Raw genomic sequence first — 10,682 nt, 5'->3', positions numbered from 1 at the left:
GAAGGAGAGCCACGCATCCGTACGATGGATCCAACCAGCTCCATCGTTTACGTACGTATACGCACCATTGCGCTCGCTCCAGTCTCCATCGAGTCCAGCTAATTAAAGGCCGCCGGCCGGCGCACGCACGCACGTTAATCGTCCATCCGCAGGAATTGCGCCTATCAATGTAAGTTTCATTGTGTTTACATAGCTCACCATTCATGCCAGACGGTATCAATGTAACTCGGTATGTTGCCGAGGCCGTAGTACTATTATTCAGTCAAAAAATAAGTGGGCACGCGTCCATCGCCCCTTCATGACCGCCAGACCAGCTTTTGATTGTGCGGCGCGCAACAACCCTAACACCCCTACCCTCGTTTGCAACATGGTCCTTGTTGCACCATGCGCGATAGCAACACAAACTCTCTTACAGATCGGCTAAAGCAAGAGGACGTTTGTTGCGGTCACAACATAGGCCACGTTGTAAAGGTAGAAAATGCCTTGGACGGAGCATGGCTCATGTGGCAAACCCCCCGAGCGCAACACGAGCCATGTTGCAAATGGCAGGGATGCGGCTGATGTGGCCTGTCACTTGGCACAGCTGAGTGCAACATGGCTCATGTTGCAAAACTGCTGTTGTAGATCGTGCAATTGTCACCTGAGATCTGACGGCTCTAGAAGCGGCCGATCTGATCCACGCGTTAGGCGGCCGATGCGTGGCGCACACCATTATTTGTTATACTTTATTCAGAAGCGCATAGATTATCACCACATACACATGTGCATTGCATCAGGAGAGAAAATTAGGATGTGCTTAAATTTAGTCATTGACAGAGGAGAGCTAGACGCAATTGGAAGTCTGAATTTTGAAAGCCTTCCTCTTTGCCATTGTACTGAAAGCCCTTCAAGATTCGCATCATGCCGATCTGAGGCCGTCAAAGGCTTGCTGATGTTGCCAAACCGTGTATTCGGTTGGCGGCTGTTCTACCTCAACAGGCTCAACACACGTGCCATCATTCTGGACTCGTCCACATGTGCTCGCTGTCTCGGGGCAAAAACCATAAATTTGACCTGTGGACGAAAAGAATTCACAAACTGAACATTGACCTAGCAATTTTTACGCGGTCTGAGGTGCGACGCTGGCCAGGAGTATAGTGTAGTGCCTAGATATCGGGCGCTACATAAAAGGGTCAGCTGGATGAATTTTTTTGTCAACAGTTTACTTTGTGAATTCTTTTCGTTCACAGGTCAAATTTGTCATGTTTGCCCTGCCCCGGGGCTGTAGAGGACCGTAGCCACCTGTTCTTTGGCTGCCCGGTTTCTGCAGCTATTTGGGCTGCTATTGGGTTCCAGCCCACATCCTCACCTATCTCCGCCATCTAGACTGCGCCATGGTCATGACTTGGGCATGCAGCATCTACGGATTTCTTCGGATTGCAAACAAGTTGTGTCACATATCCACCAAGGAGTGGGTGGGAACTATGGGGGTATCGCGAGAGAGATCAGAGAGACCTCAACTGTCTTTAGTTCGTATAGTTTTGAATTTGAATCTAGGGCTTCGATTTTGAAGCTCATAAATTAGCTAGGTATGGTGCCCTCCTTCATGTTGGAAGGCGCATGTGGTTAGGCATGCCTCATGATACACATGTAATACCTGTAAACATTCTCGATGATCAATAAAGCCTAGCTACTTTGCTAAAAAATCTAGGCTGCGCCATCGAATGTGGTTTTTCATCCTCCTCATCTATATCTATACCTACTATTAAAGCGACAATTTATTCTTCCTCCAAAAAATTCGTCCGTGCTTCATATGTCCGTTTCGTCCGTCATCTATTCATTCTTCTATTTTGAAAACGTGTGTACGTCGAGGTGGTTATTTTCAGATCGCGCCACCGTATTGGGCCACGAGGCCACCAGGTGGCCTTCCAATTGATTTTCCTTATGGGCCGCCGGGTGGGCTTATTATAGAATTAAAAAAATTACTACTGCATGCATGGTTGGTCGATCTCACGATCATCCAACTTATGTGGTCTACAAGTGGCAGCTTCTGCACCGCATGTGAACCATCTATTATTCGCTGATGACGGCCTGCTGTTTTTTTAAGGCAAATAGTACGGGTGCTAATGAGGTGAACCATGTTGGAAATATGCCCTAGAGGCAATAATAAATGGTTATTATTATATTTCTTTGTTCATGGTAATTGTCTATTGTTCATGCTATAATTGTATTGTCCGGAAATCGTAATACATGTGTGAATACATAGACCACAACGTGTCCCTAATAAGCCTCTAATTGACTAGCTCGTTGATCAACAGATAGTCATGGTTTCCTGACTATGGACATTGGATGTCATTGATAACGGGATCACATCATTAGGAGAATGATGTGATGGACAAGACCCAATCCTAAGCATAGCATAAAAGATCGTGTAGTTTCGTTTGCTAGAAGCTTTTCCAATGTCAAGTATCTTTTCCTTAGACCATGAGATCGTGCAACTCCCGGATACCGTAGGAGTGCTTTGGGTGTGCCAAACGTCACAACGTAACTGGGTGACTATAAAGGTGCACTACGGGTATCTCCGAAAGTGTCTGTTGGGTTGGCACGGATCGAGACTGGGATTTGTCACTCCGTGTGACGGAGAGGTATCTCTGGGCCCACTCGGTAATGCATCATCATAATGAGCTCTATGTGACTAAGGCGTTAGTCACGGGATCATGCATTGCGGTAAGAGTAAAGAGACTTGCCGGTAACGAGATTGAACAAGGTATTGGGATACCGACGATCGAATCTCGGGCAAGTAACATACCGATTGACAAAGGGAATTACATACGGGATTGATTGAATCCTCGACACCGTGGTTCATCCGATGAGATCATCGTGGAACATGTGGGAGCTAACATGGGTATCCAGATCCCGCTGTTGGTTATTGACCGGAGAGGCGTCTCGGTCATGTCTGCATGTCTCCCGAACCCGTAGGGTCTACACACTTAAGGTTCGGTGACGCTAGGGTTGTAGAGATATATGTATGCGGAAACCCGAAAGTTGTTCGGAGTCCCGGATGAGATCCCGGACGTCACGAGAGGTTCCGGAATGGTCCGGAGGTGAAGAATTATATATGAGAAGTCCAGTTTCGGCCACCGGGAAAGTTTCGGGGGTTACCGGTATTGTACCGGGACCACCGGAAGGGTCCCGGGGGTCCACCGGGTGGGGCCACCTATCCCGGAGGGCCCCATGGGCTGAAGTGGGAAGGGAACCAGCCCCTAGTGGGCTGGGCGCCCCCCCCATGGGCCTCCCCCCATGCGCCTAGGGTTGGGAACCCTAGGGTGGGGGGCTTCCCACTTGCCTTGGGGGGCAAGGCACCCCCTTCCCCCCTTTGGCCGCCGCCCCCCCTTGAGATCCCATCTCCAGGGCCGGCGCCCCCCCCAGGGGGCCTATATAAAGGGGGGGAGGTAGGGCAGCAACAAGACAGCCTTGGGCACCTCCCTCTCCCCCTGCAACACCTCCCTCTCTCGTATATGCTCGGCGAAGCCTTGCCGGCATCCCGCTACATCCACCACCACGCCGTCGTGCTGCTGGATCTCCATCAACCTCTCCTTCCCCCTTGCTGGATCAAGAAGGAGGATACGTCGCTGCACCGTACGTGTGTTGAACGCGGAGGTGCCGTCCGTTCGGCACTCGGTCATCGGTGATTTGGATCACGGCGAGTACGACTCCGTCATCCACGTTCATTGGAACGCTTCCGCTCGCGATCTACAAGGGTATGTAGATGCACTCCTTTCCCCTCGTTGCTAGTATACTCCATAGATGCATCTTGGTGAGCGTAGGAAAATTTTAAAAATTATGCTACGATTCCCAACAAACCAACTCTTGGACACATATTGTCAAGCCACGGGGCAGCGGGATTATGCAAAATCTTCTATCTACTTCAGCAAGGGTGTGCCTGAAAGCACAAGGAATGATATTAAGTCTGTTTTGAATGTCCCGAATGAGACCCTCAACGAAAAGTACTTGGGGTTGCCATCTGATGTTGGGAGCTCCAAAAACGGAGCATTCAAATATTTGAAGGACCGCCTTTGGAATAAAATCCAGGGCTGGTTTGAGAACACCATGTCGATGGCGGGGAAGGAAGTACTAGTTAAAGCTGTGGCCCAAGCAGTCCCGGTCTACTCGATGTCATGCTTCAAATTACCTAGAGGTTTGTGCGAACACTTGAACATGTTGATAAGAAAATTCTGGTGGTGTTGAGGATATAGACCTTAGAGTCACCCGCCAGGAGGGGCCGGGTTACTCATATGGTCACTGCCAGAAGCCCAGCGCCAAGCTTAAAGACGGTGGGCCAAAGATGGGCTTAAGACCCGGATATGGCTTAAGACCCGTAGTTACAATCATTATTATGGTAGAACTTGTAGTGTAAGGCAAGAATAAGTTGAGAGTCCGAGCCGGACACTCTTAGGAGCCGGCCGGGACTCTGAGAGCTGCTGGGCGTCAGCCTCCCTATATAAAGGGACGACCCGGCAGCGGTTTAGGGACAAGAACAATCTCATCGAGAGCCGGGCATAGCAGTTTAGCTCCCTGGTTATCGAAACCTTAATCAATACCACATCAAACTGGACGTAGGCTTTTACCTTCACCGTAAGGGGCCGAACCAGTATAAACCCTCGTGTTCCTTGTCCCGCATTAACCCCTTCAAGCTTCCTAGTTGCGATGGCTCCACGACTAAGTCCTAGCTCGAGGACATCTGTCGTGACAATTCCACGACAGTTGGCGCCCACCGTGGGGCCAGCGCACGGTGGATTTGAGTTCTTGAAGGGCAGCTTCGAAGGGCTCAAGGGATACGCTGTGGGCCGGATGACCAAGAGTCGTCGCGGCAAGCTCTACATCGACGATGCAAACTGGGGCCCCGATGTCGGCTCAATTGAGTACGGGTACCGGGTCCCCTTCGGCGGAATTCATGTTTTCATTGGCAAGATTGGTGAGCCGGGCCCTGAGCCGGATCTCTGCGCCGATCTCATCGAGACGGCTCAGCGTGCACGACCCGCCCGGGCCGGGCCTGCCTTAAGGCGCGCGTTTGTGGGATGTATCCATGGAGGGCCCTCTGATCTGTCTGGGTCCGGTGATGAGGCGGCCGCCGGCTCTGACGGCGAGTCGGCCACCGATGAGTCAAACTCGTTGTATCAACTTCAAGATGGCAGGCTCATGGGCTGTTCCGATGGTGACAGTATTCCGGACCCGTTTGAGCCGCCAAGTCAGGTTGGAGTCTTTATGGCTGGCGCGCAGCCTGTTCAGAACCCCGCTGCTGGAGCGGGAAACCCGGTGCCTTCTCCGGCTCAGGTACTGATGGATCTCACGGACAAGATGACGGCCCTGTTAACCGCCATGGTTGACCCGGCGGATCAAGCTCAGCATGATGCGGAGGTGGCACAGTTAAAATTGGATCTAGTGAAAGCTAAGGAGGAGCTTGCTGCGGAAGGGATCAGGATGGCTGCGGAGAGGGCGGCTCTCGAGGCCCAAACTCAGTTGATCCAGGCGCGGTCCTTCCAACTCACGATGGATCAGAACGCGTCCAATGAGGTCATGAGAATGAGGCATCAAAAGACCCAATCTCGACTCCCTCCGGTTTACGATCCATGCAATCTCTTCAACACGCCAGGTGCAGGGTCTAGTAACCCGCCAGGGGTCATAGTGCCCGGGTCTGGAACCCCTATTCAGCCAATGGTGATGGGGCCTCCCCAGGTGCCCCCTGCCCCGCCTCAGTACGTGCCAATACCCCCGGGTCATTATAATAACCCACTGGAGAACATGGTCGCTGCGGCAGCCCGGCTGGCGGCTCTCCCAGTCGACGGCGACTCTCCGACGGCTATTGAAACCCGCCGGGTCAGGGAACTCCTTCAGACAGCACTGGCGCAGCAAGAGGCGTACTCCTACAGCCGGGACAGGATCCACTCGACCCCTCGGCCAGGCCAGAGCCCGAGTTACAGCCGGCACATGGTCTCAGCAACCGGCTCAAGTAACGTCCGACGCCATGACCCGCCCCCTGGCCACGGCCCGGTTCATAATGGAGCCTTTCACGCAGCAGACCAGGACAGAGCACGGCAAGAGGCGGAGCAAGTGCCTCAATTGACGGCTTACCAGACCCCCCCCCCGGCTTATCCGACGACTTCCGTCGACGTGGGTATCCCCACCAAGACTGGGGGCGTCCCTTGTTTAGTACCAGCTATCCGCAATGAGCGTCTACCCAAGGACTTCAAAGGCCCTAGGAAGGTGCCTAATTACACAGCAGACTTACAGCCTGCAGCCTGGATCGAGAGTTATGAGATGGCTATGGAGCTGCTGGAGGTCAGTGAGGCGGCCATGGCTAAGTATTTCACCATGATGTTAGATGGGACTGCCCGCACTTGGTTGAAAGGGCTACCACCGAATTCCATTGGGTCTTGGGCTGAGCTGAAAGCCCGGTTCATCCAAAACTTCAAAGATACCTGTAGGCAGTCTATGTCAATTTTGGATTTGACTAACTGTAAGCAGCAGGAGGGTGAGTCTACGACACATTGGGTTCGCCGGGTTAAGGAGATCATACACTCGTCAGACAAGATGGATGCCGGCTCAGCGGTTTTAATGCTGGAGCAGAATTGTCGTTTTGTGCCCCTGAAGATGAAACTCGGGCGGCTTAAGCGCGACTGCAGTGATATGGGTACACTAATGGCGGCTCTTGTCAAGTACGCCGATTCTGATGGTACCAAGGATCCCCCTTCAGATGATGAAAGGACAGGGAAGGGAAAGAAGAACGGCAATGGCAAGGGTCCTCAGTTTAACCCGGGGAACCAAGGAGGAGGCAAGCGCAAGGCCGATGGCAGCCTAGAGTTTGTAGCCAACGCCAGCTCACAAGGTAATAACCAGCGACGCAAAGGGAGGCCCCCTCCCCGAGGCGGCGGGTCAGGTCCGACGCTGGAGCAGCTGTTGAATGAACCTTGTCCAAGGCATGGCTCTAGAGAGAAGCCAGCGACTCATCTGTGGAAGGATTGTGCAATCATGAAGGCCTTTAAGAATTACAATGGCCCGGGCGGCGGCTCAGGCGCCGGCGGCTTTCATGGCCCGGGCGGCGGCTCAAATTCCGGTCCTCAGAACGGTCAAGGGGGCTTTAATCAGCAGTCTGGCCAGGGTCATCAACAGCAGCAGGGGGGTTATCAGACCAATCCAAAGCAGCTTAGCGGTGGACAGTATCATGTGTTTACCACCAGTCTGTGTAAGCGAGATCAGAAGCTTCATAAGAGGGCAGTGAATGTAGTTGAGCCGGCGGTCCCACGCTACTTGCGGTGGTCTGAGCAGCCTATAGTGTGGAGTAGGGAGGATCACCCTCCCCGGGTGGATAACCCGGGCCACTTGGCCTTAGTGGTGGCTCCTCAAGTGGGAGGATATAAGTTCACAAAGGTGCTCATGGATGGAGGCAGCAGCATCAACATCCTCTATTATGAGACTTTTCGCCGTATGGGGTTGGTTGATAAGAATCTCAGCCAGTCAAACACTATCTTCCACGGTGTGGTACCTGGTAAGTCGGCTTATCCAGTCGGCAAGATTGAGTTGGAAGTGGCCTTTGGTGATGAGAACGACTACAGGGTGGAGAAATTGACCTTTGAGGTGGTCAAGATAAGAAGTCCATACCATGCTATATTTGGACGGCCGGCTTATGCCAAGTTCATGGCACGGCCGTGTTATGTGTACTTACAGCTCAAGATGTCGGGTCACAATGGGACCATTACAGTTCACGGCAGCCGGAAAGTGGCTCTGGAGTGTGAGGAAGGCGATGCGGCTTATGCAGAATCTGTTTGTGCTACAGAGGAGTTGAAGTTTTACAAAGACAATGTTGACCCAACAGATATGACCTCTCTGAAAAAGCCGACTACGGAGAATGAGCCGGCGATGAAATTTAAGTCGGCTGATGAAACTAAGCTTGTTGACTTTGTTCCAGGGGATTCATCTCAGCAGTTTAGCATCAGTGCCAATCTGAATCCAAAATAGGAAAGCGCGCTCATCGAGTTCATCCGTGAGAATAGGGACATCTTCGCATGGAAACCTTCTGACATGCCAGGTGTACCTAGAGAACTCGCTGAGCACACTCTCAATGTTGATCCGAAATTTAAGCCAGTCAGGCAGTTCCTTCGGTGGTTTAATGAAGAGAGGCGGAAAGCTATTGGTGAAGAAGTGGCCCGGCTCTCGGCAGCCGGGTTTATTGTTGAAGTCTTCCACCCAGAGTGGTTAGCTAACCCGGTGCTCGTACTCAAGAAGAACGGCACTTGGCGGATGTGTGTGGACTACACGGACTTAAACAAGGCGTGTCCGGCTGATCCTTTCACCCTCCCCCGTATTGATCAAATCATTGATGCTACGGCAGGTTGTGCACGCTTAAGTTTCTTGGATGCTTACTCCGGATATCATCAGATTAAGATGGCAGTCAAGGACCAGGAGAAGACGGCGTTCATCACTCCCTTTGGAGCCTTCTGCTATGTGTCTATGCCCTTTGGACTCAAGTGTGCACAGGCGACTTACCAACGTTGTGTACATAACTGTCTTCATAAACAGATTGGGCGCAATGTTCACGCTTATGTGGACGATATCGTGGTTAAGTCCAGAAAAGAGGAAACCCTGATAGATGATTTGAGAGAAACCTTTGATAATCTCCGGGTCTACAAGATGATGCTTAACCCGGCCAAGTGTGTTTTTGGTGTTCCTGCAGGCAAACTCTTGGGTTTTTTGGTTTCTGACAGAGGCATTGAGGCTAACCCGGAGAAGATCAAGGCCATCACCTCCCTGGCTAAGCCGGCGTGTATAAATGACGTTCAGCGTTTGGTGGGTCGCATCGCTGCTTTAAGCCGGTTCATAAGCCGTTTGGGTGAGAAGGCCATGCCATTATATCAGTTGATGAAGAAAACTGATAACTTTGTCTGGAATGATGCAGCTAATACTGCCTTTGAGGATTTGAAGAAGCAGCTGGCGGAGCCCCCAGTCCTTGCTGCTCCGGTTGATAAGGAGCCCTTATTTCTGTATGTGGCTGCTAACACACGAGCCGTCAGTGTGGCCGTAGTGGTGGAGCGCAAAGAAGAGGGTAAGGAGCATCCGGTTCAGCGGCCGGTTTATTATGTCAGCGGAGTGCTCATTGAGTCCAAGCAGCGGTATCCGCATTGGCAGAAGCTTGTTTACGGTGTGTTCATGGCAAGCCGGAAACTTAAGCATTATTTCCAGGGTCATCCCATCACTGTGGTCAGTTCTGCCCCTCTTGGTGATATCATTCAAAACAGAGAGGCCACAGGGAGAGTAGCTAAGTGGGCTATAGAGCTTGGACCTCATGGTCTCAAGTACGTGCCACGCACTGCTGTTAAATCTCAGGCCTTGGTGGATTTCATCAATGACTGGACAGAGTCACAAGTGCCTGAGCAGAAGCCGGATAACACATATTGGACTATCCACTTTGATGGGTCCAGGTAGTTGGAGGGCTCGGGGGCTGGAGTCGTGTTGGCTTCCCCTAAAGGTGACAAGTTTCATTATGTGCTACAGTTGCTGTTTCCTTGCACTAACAACGCGGCTGAGTACGAGGCCTTGCTCCATGGTCTTCGGATGGCTAAAGAGATGAGCTTAAGCCGGGTAAGGTGCTTCGGCGACTTAGACTTGGTGGCTCAACAAGTCTCAGGAAAGTGGGATTCCAAGGACCCTCTCATGGCGGCTTATCGCCGCGAGGTTGATGCTATTGCTGGGCACTTTCAGGGTTATCAAGTGGAACACATCGATCGCAGGAAGAACGAGGCGGCGGATGCTTTAAGCCGGCTGGGCTCTCAGCGAAAACGGTGCCACCCAACACTTTCCTGGACGTCCTGTATAGCCCTTCTGTTAAGTTGCCCACAGAGGAAGATTTGGCTGTCCCTGATCCGGAGGCACGACTGGTGGCGGCTCTCCATATCATACCAGACTGGACAATGCCATATCTGGCTTACATGACCCGGGGCGAGTTGCCTGAGGATGAAACTTTGGCCAGGCAAATAACCCGGCGGGCTAAGTCAATGATTGTTATCGATGGGGAGTTGCATCACCGCAGTGTTACGGGGGCGTTTCAGCGTTGTGTTTCCCCTGAGGAAGGTCAAGAGATCTTGCGTGAGATCCATGAAGGGGATTGTGGCCATCACGCCGGCTCAAAGTCCCTTGTGGCCAAGGCTTTTCGCCATGGTTTTTATTGGCTGACGGCTCATGCTGATGCGGAGGACTTGGTCAGTAAATGTGATGGTTGCCAGAGGTTCTCACGATGGGCTCATGTGCCGGCTCAGGAGCTGAGGATGATCCCAATCACTTGGCCCTTTGCGGTCTGGGGGCTTGATATGGTTGGGCCTTTTAAAAGGTCCAAGGATAAGAAGACCCACCTCTTGGTGGCAGTTGACAAGTTTACCAAGTGGGTTGAAGCGGAGCCAGTTAGCAAGTGTGATGCAGCCACGGCGGTTCAATTTATGAAAAAGGTGATCTTTCGCTTTGGTTTTCCACACAGCATTATAACTGACAATGGCACCAATCTCTCCAAAGGCGCCATGGAGGAGTTTTGTCAACGAGAGCATATCCGACTTGATGTTTCCTCAGTGGCTCATCCTCAATCCAATGGTCAAGCTGAGAGAGCTAACCAGGAGATTCTGAAGGGTATCAAGCCCCGGCTTTTGGTCCCTTTGCAA

Source organism: Triticum aestivum, chromosome 5D (assembly GCF_018294505.1).
Source record: "Triticum aestivum cultivar Chinese Spring chromosome 5D, IWGSC CS RefSeq v2.1, whole genome shotgun sequence".
Lineage (NCBI taxonomy): Eukaryota > Viridiplantae > Streptophyta > Magnoliopsida > Poales > Poaceae > Triticum > Triticum aestivum.
The sequence above is the reverse complement of the archived record's forward strand: the minus strand, read 5'-3'. Positions refer to the sequence as shown.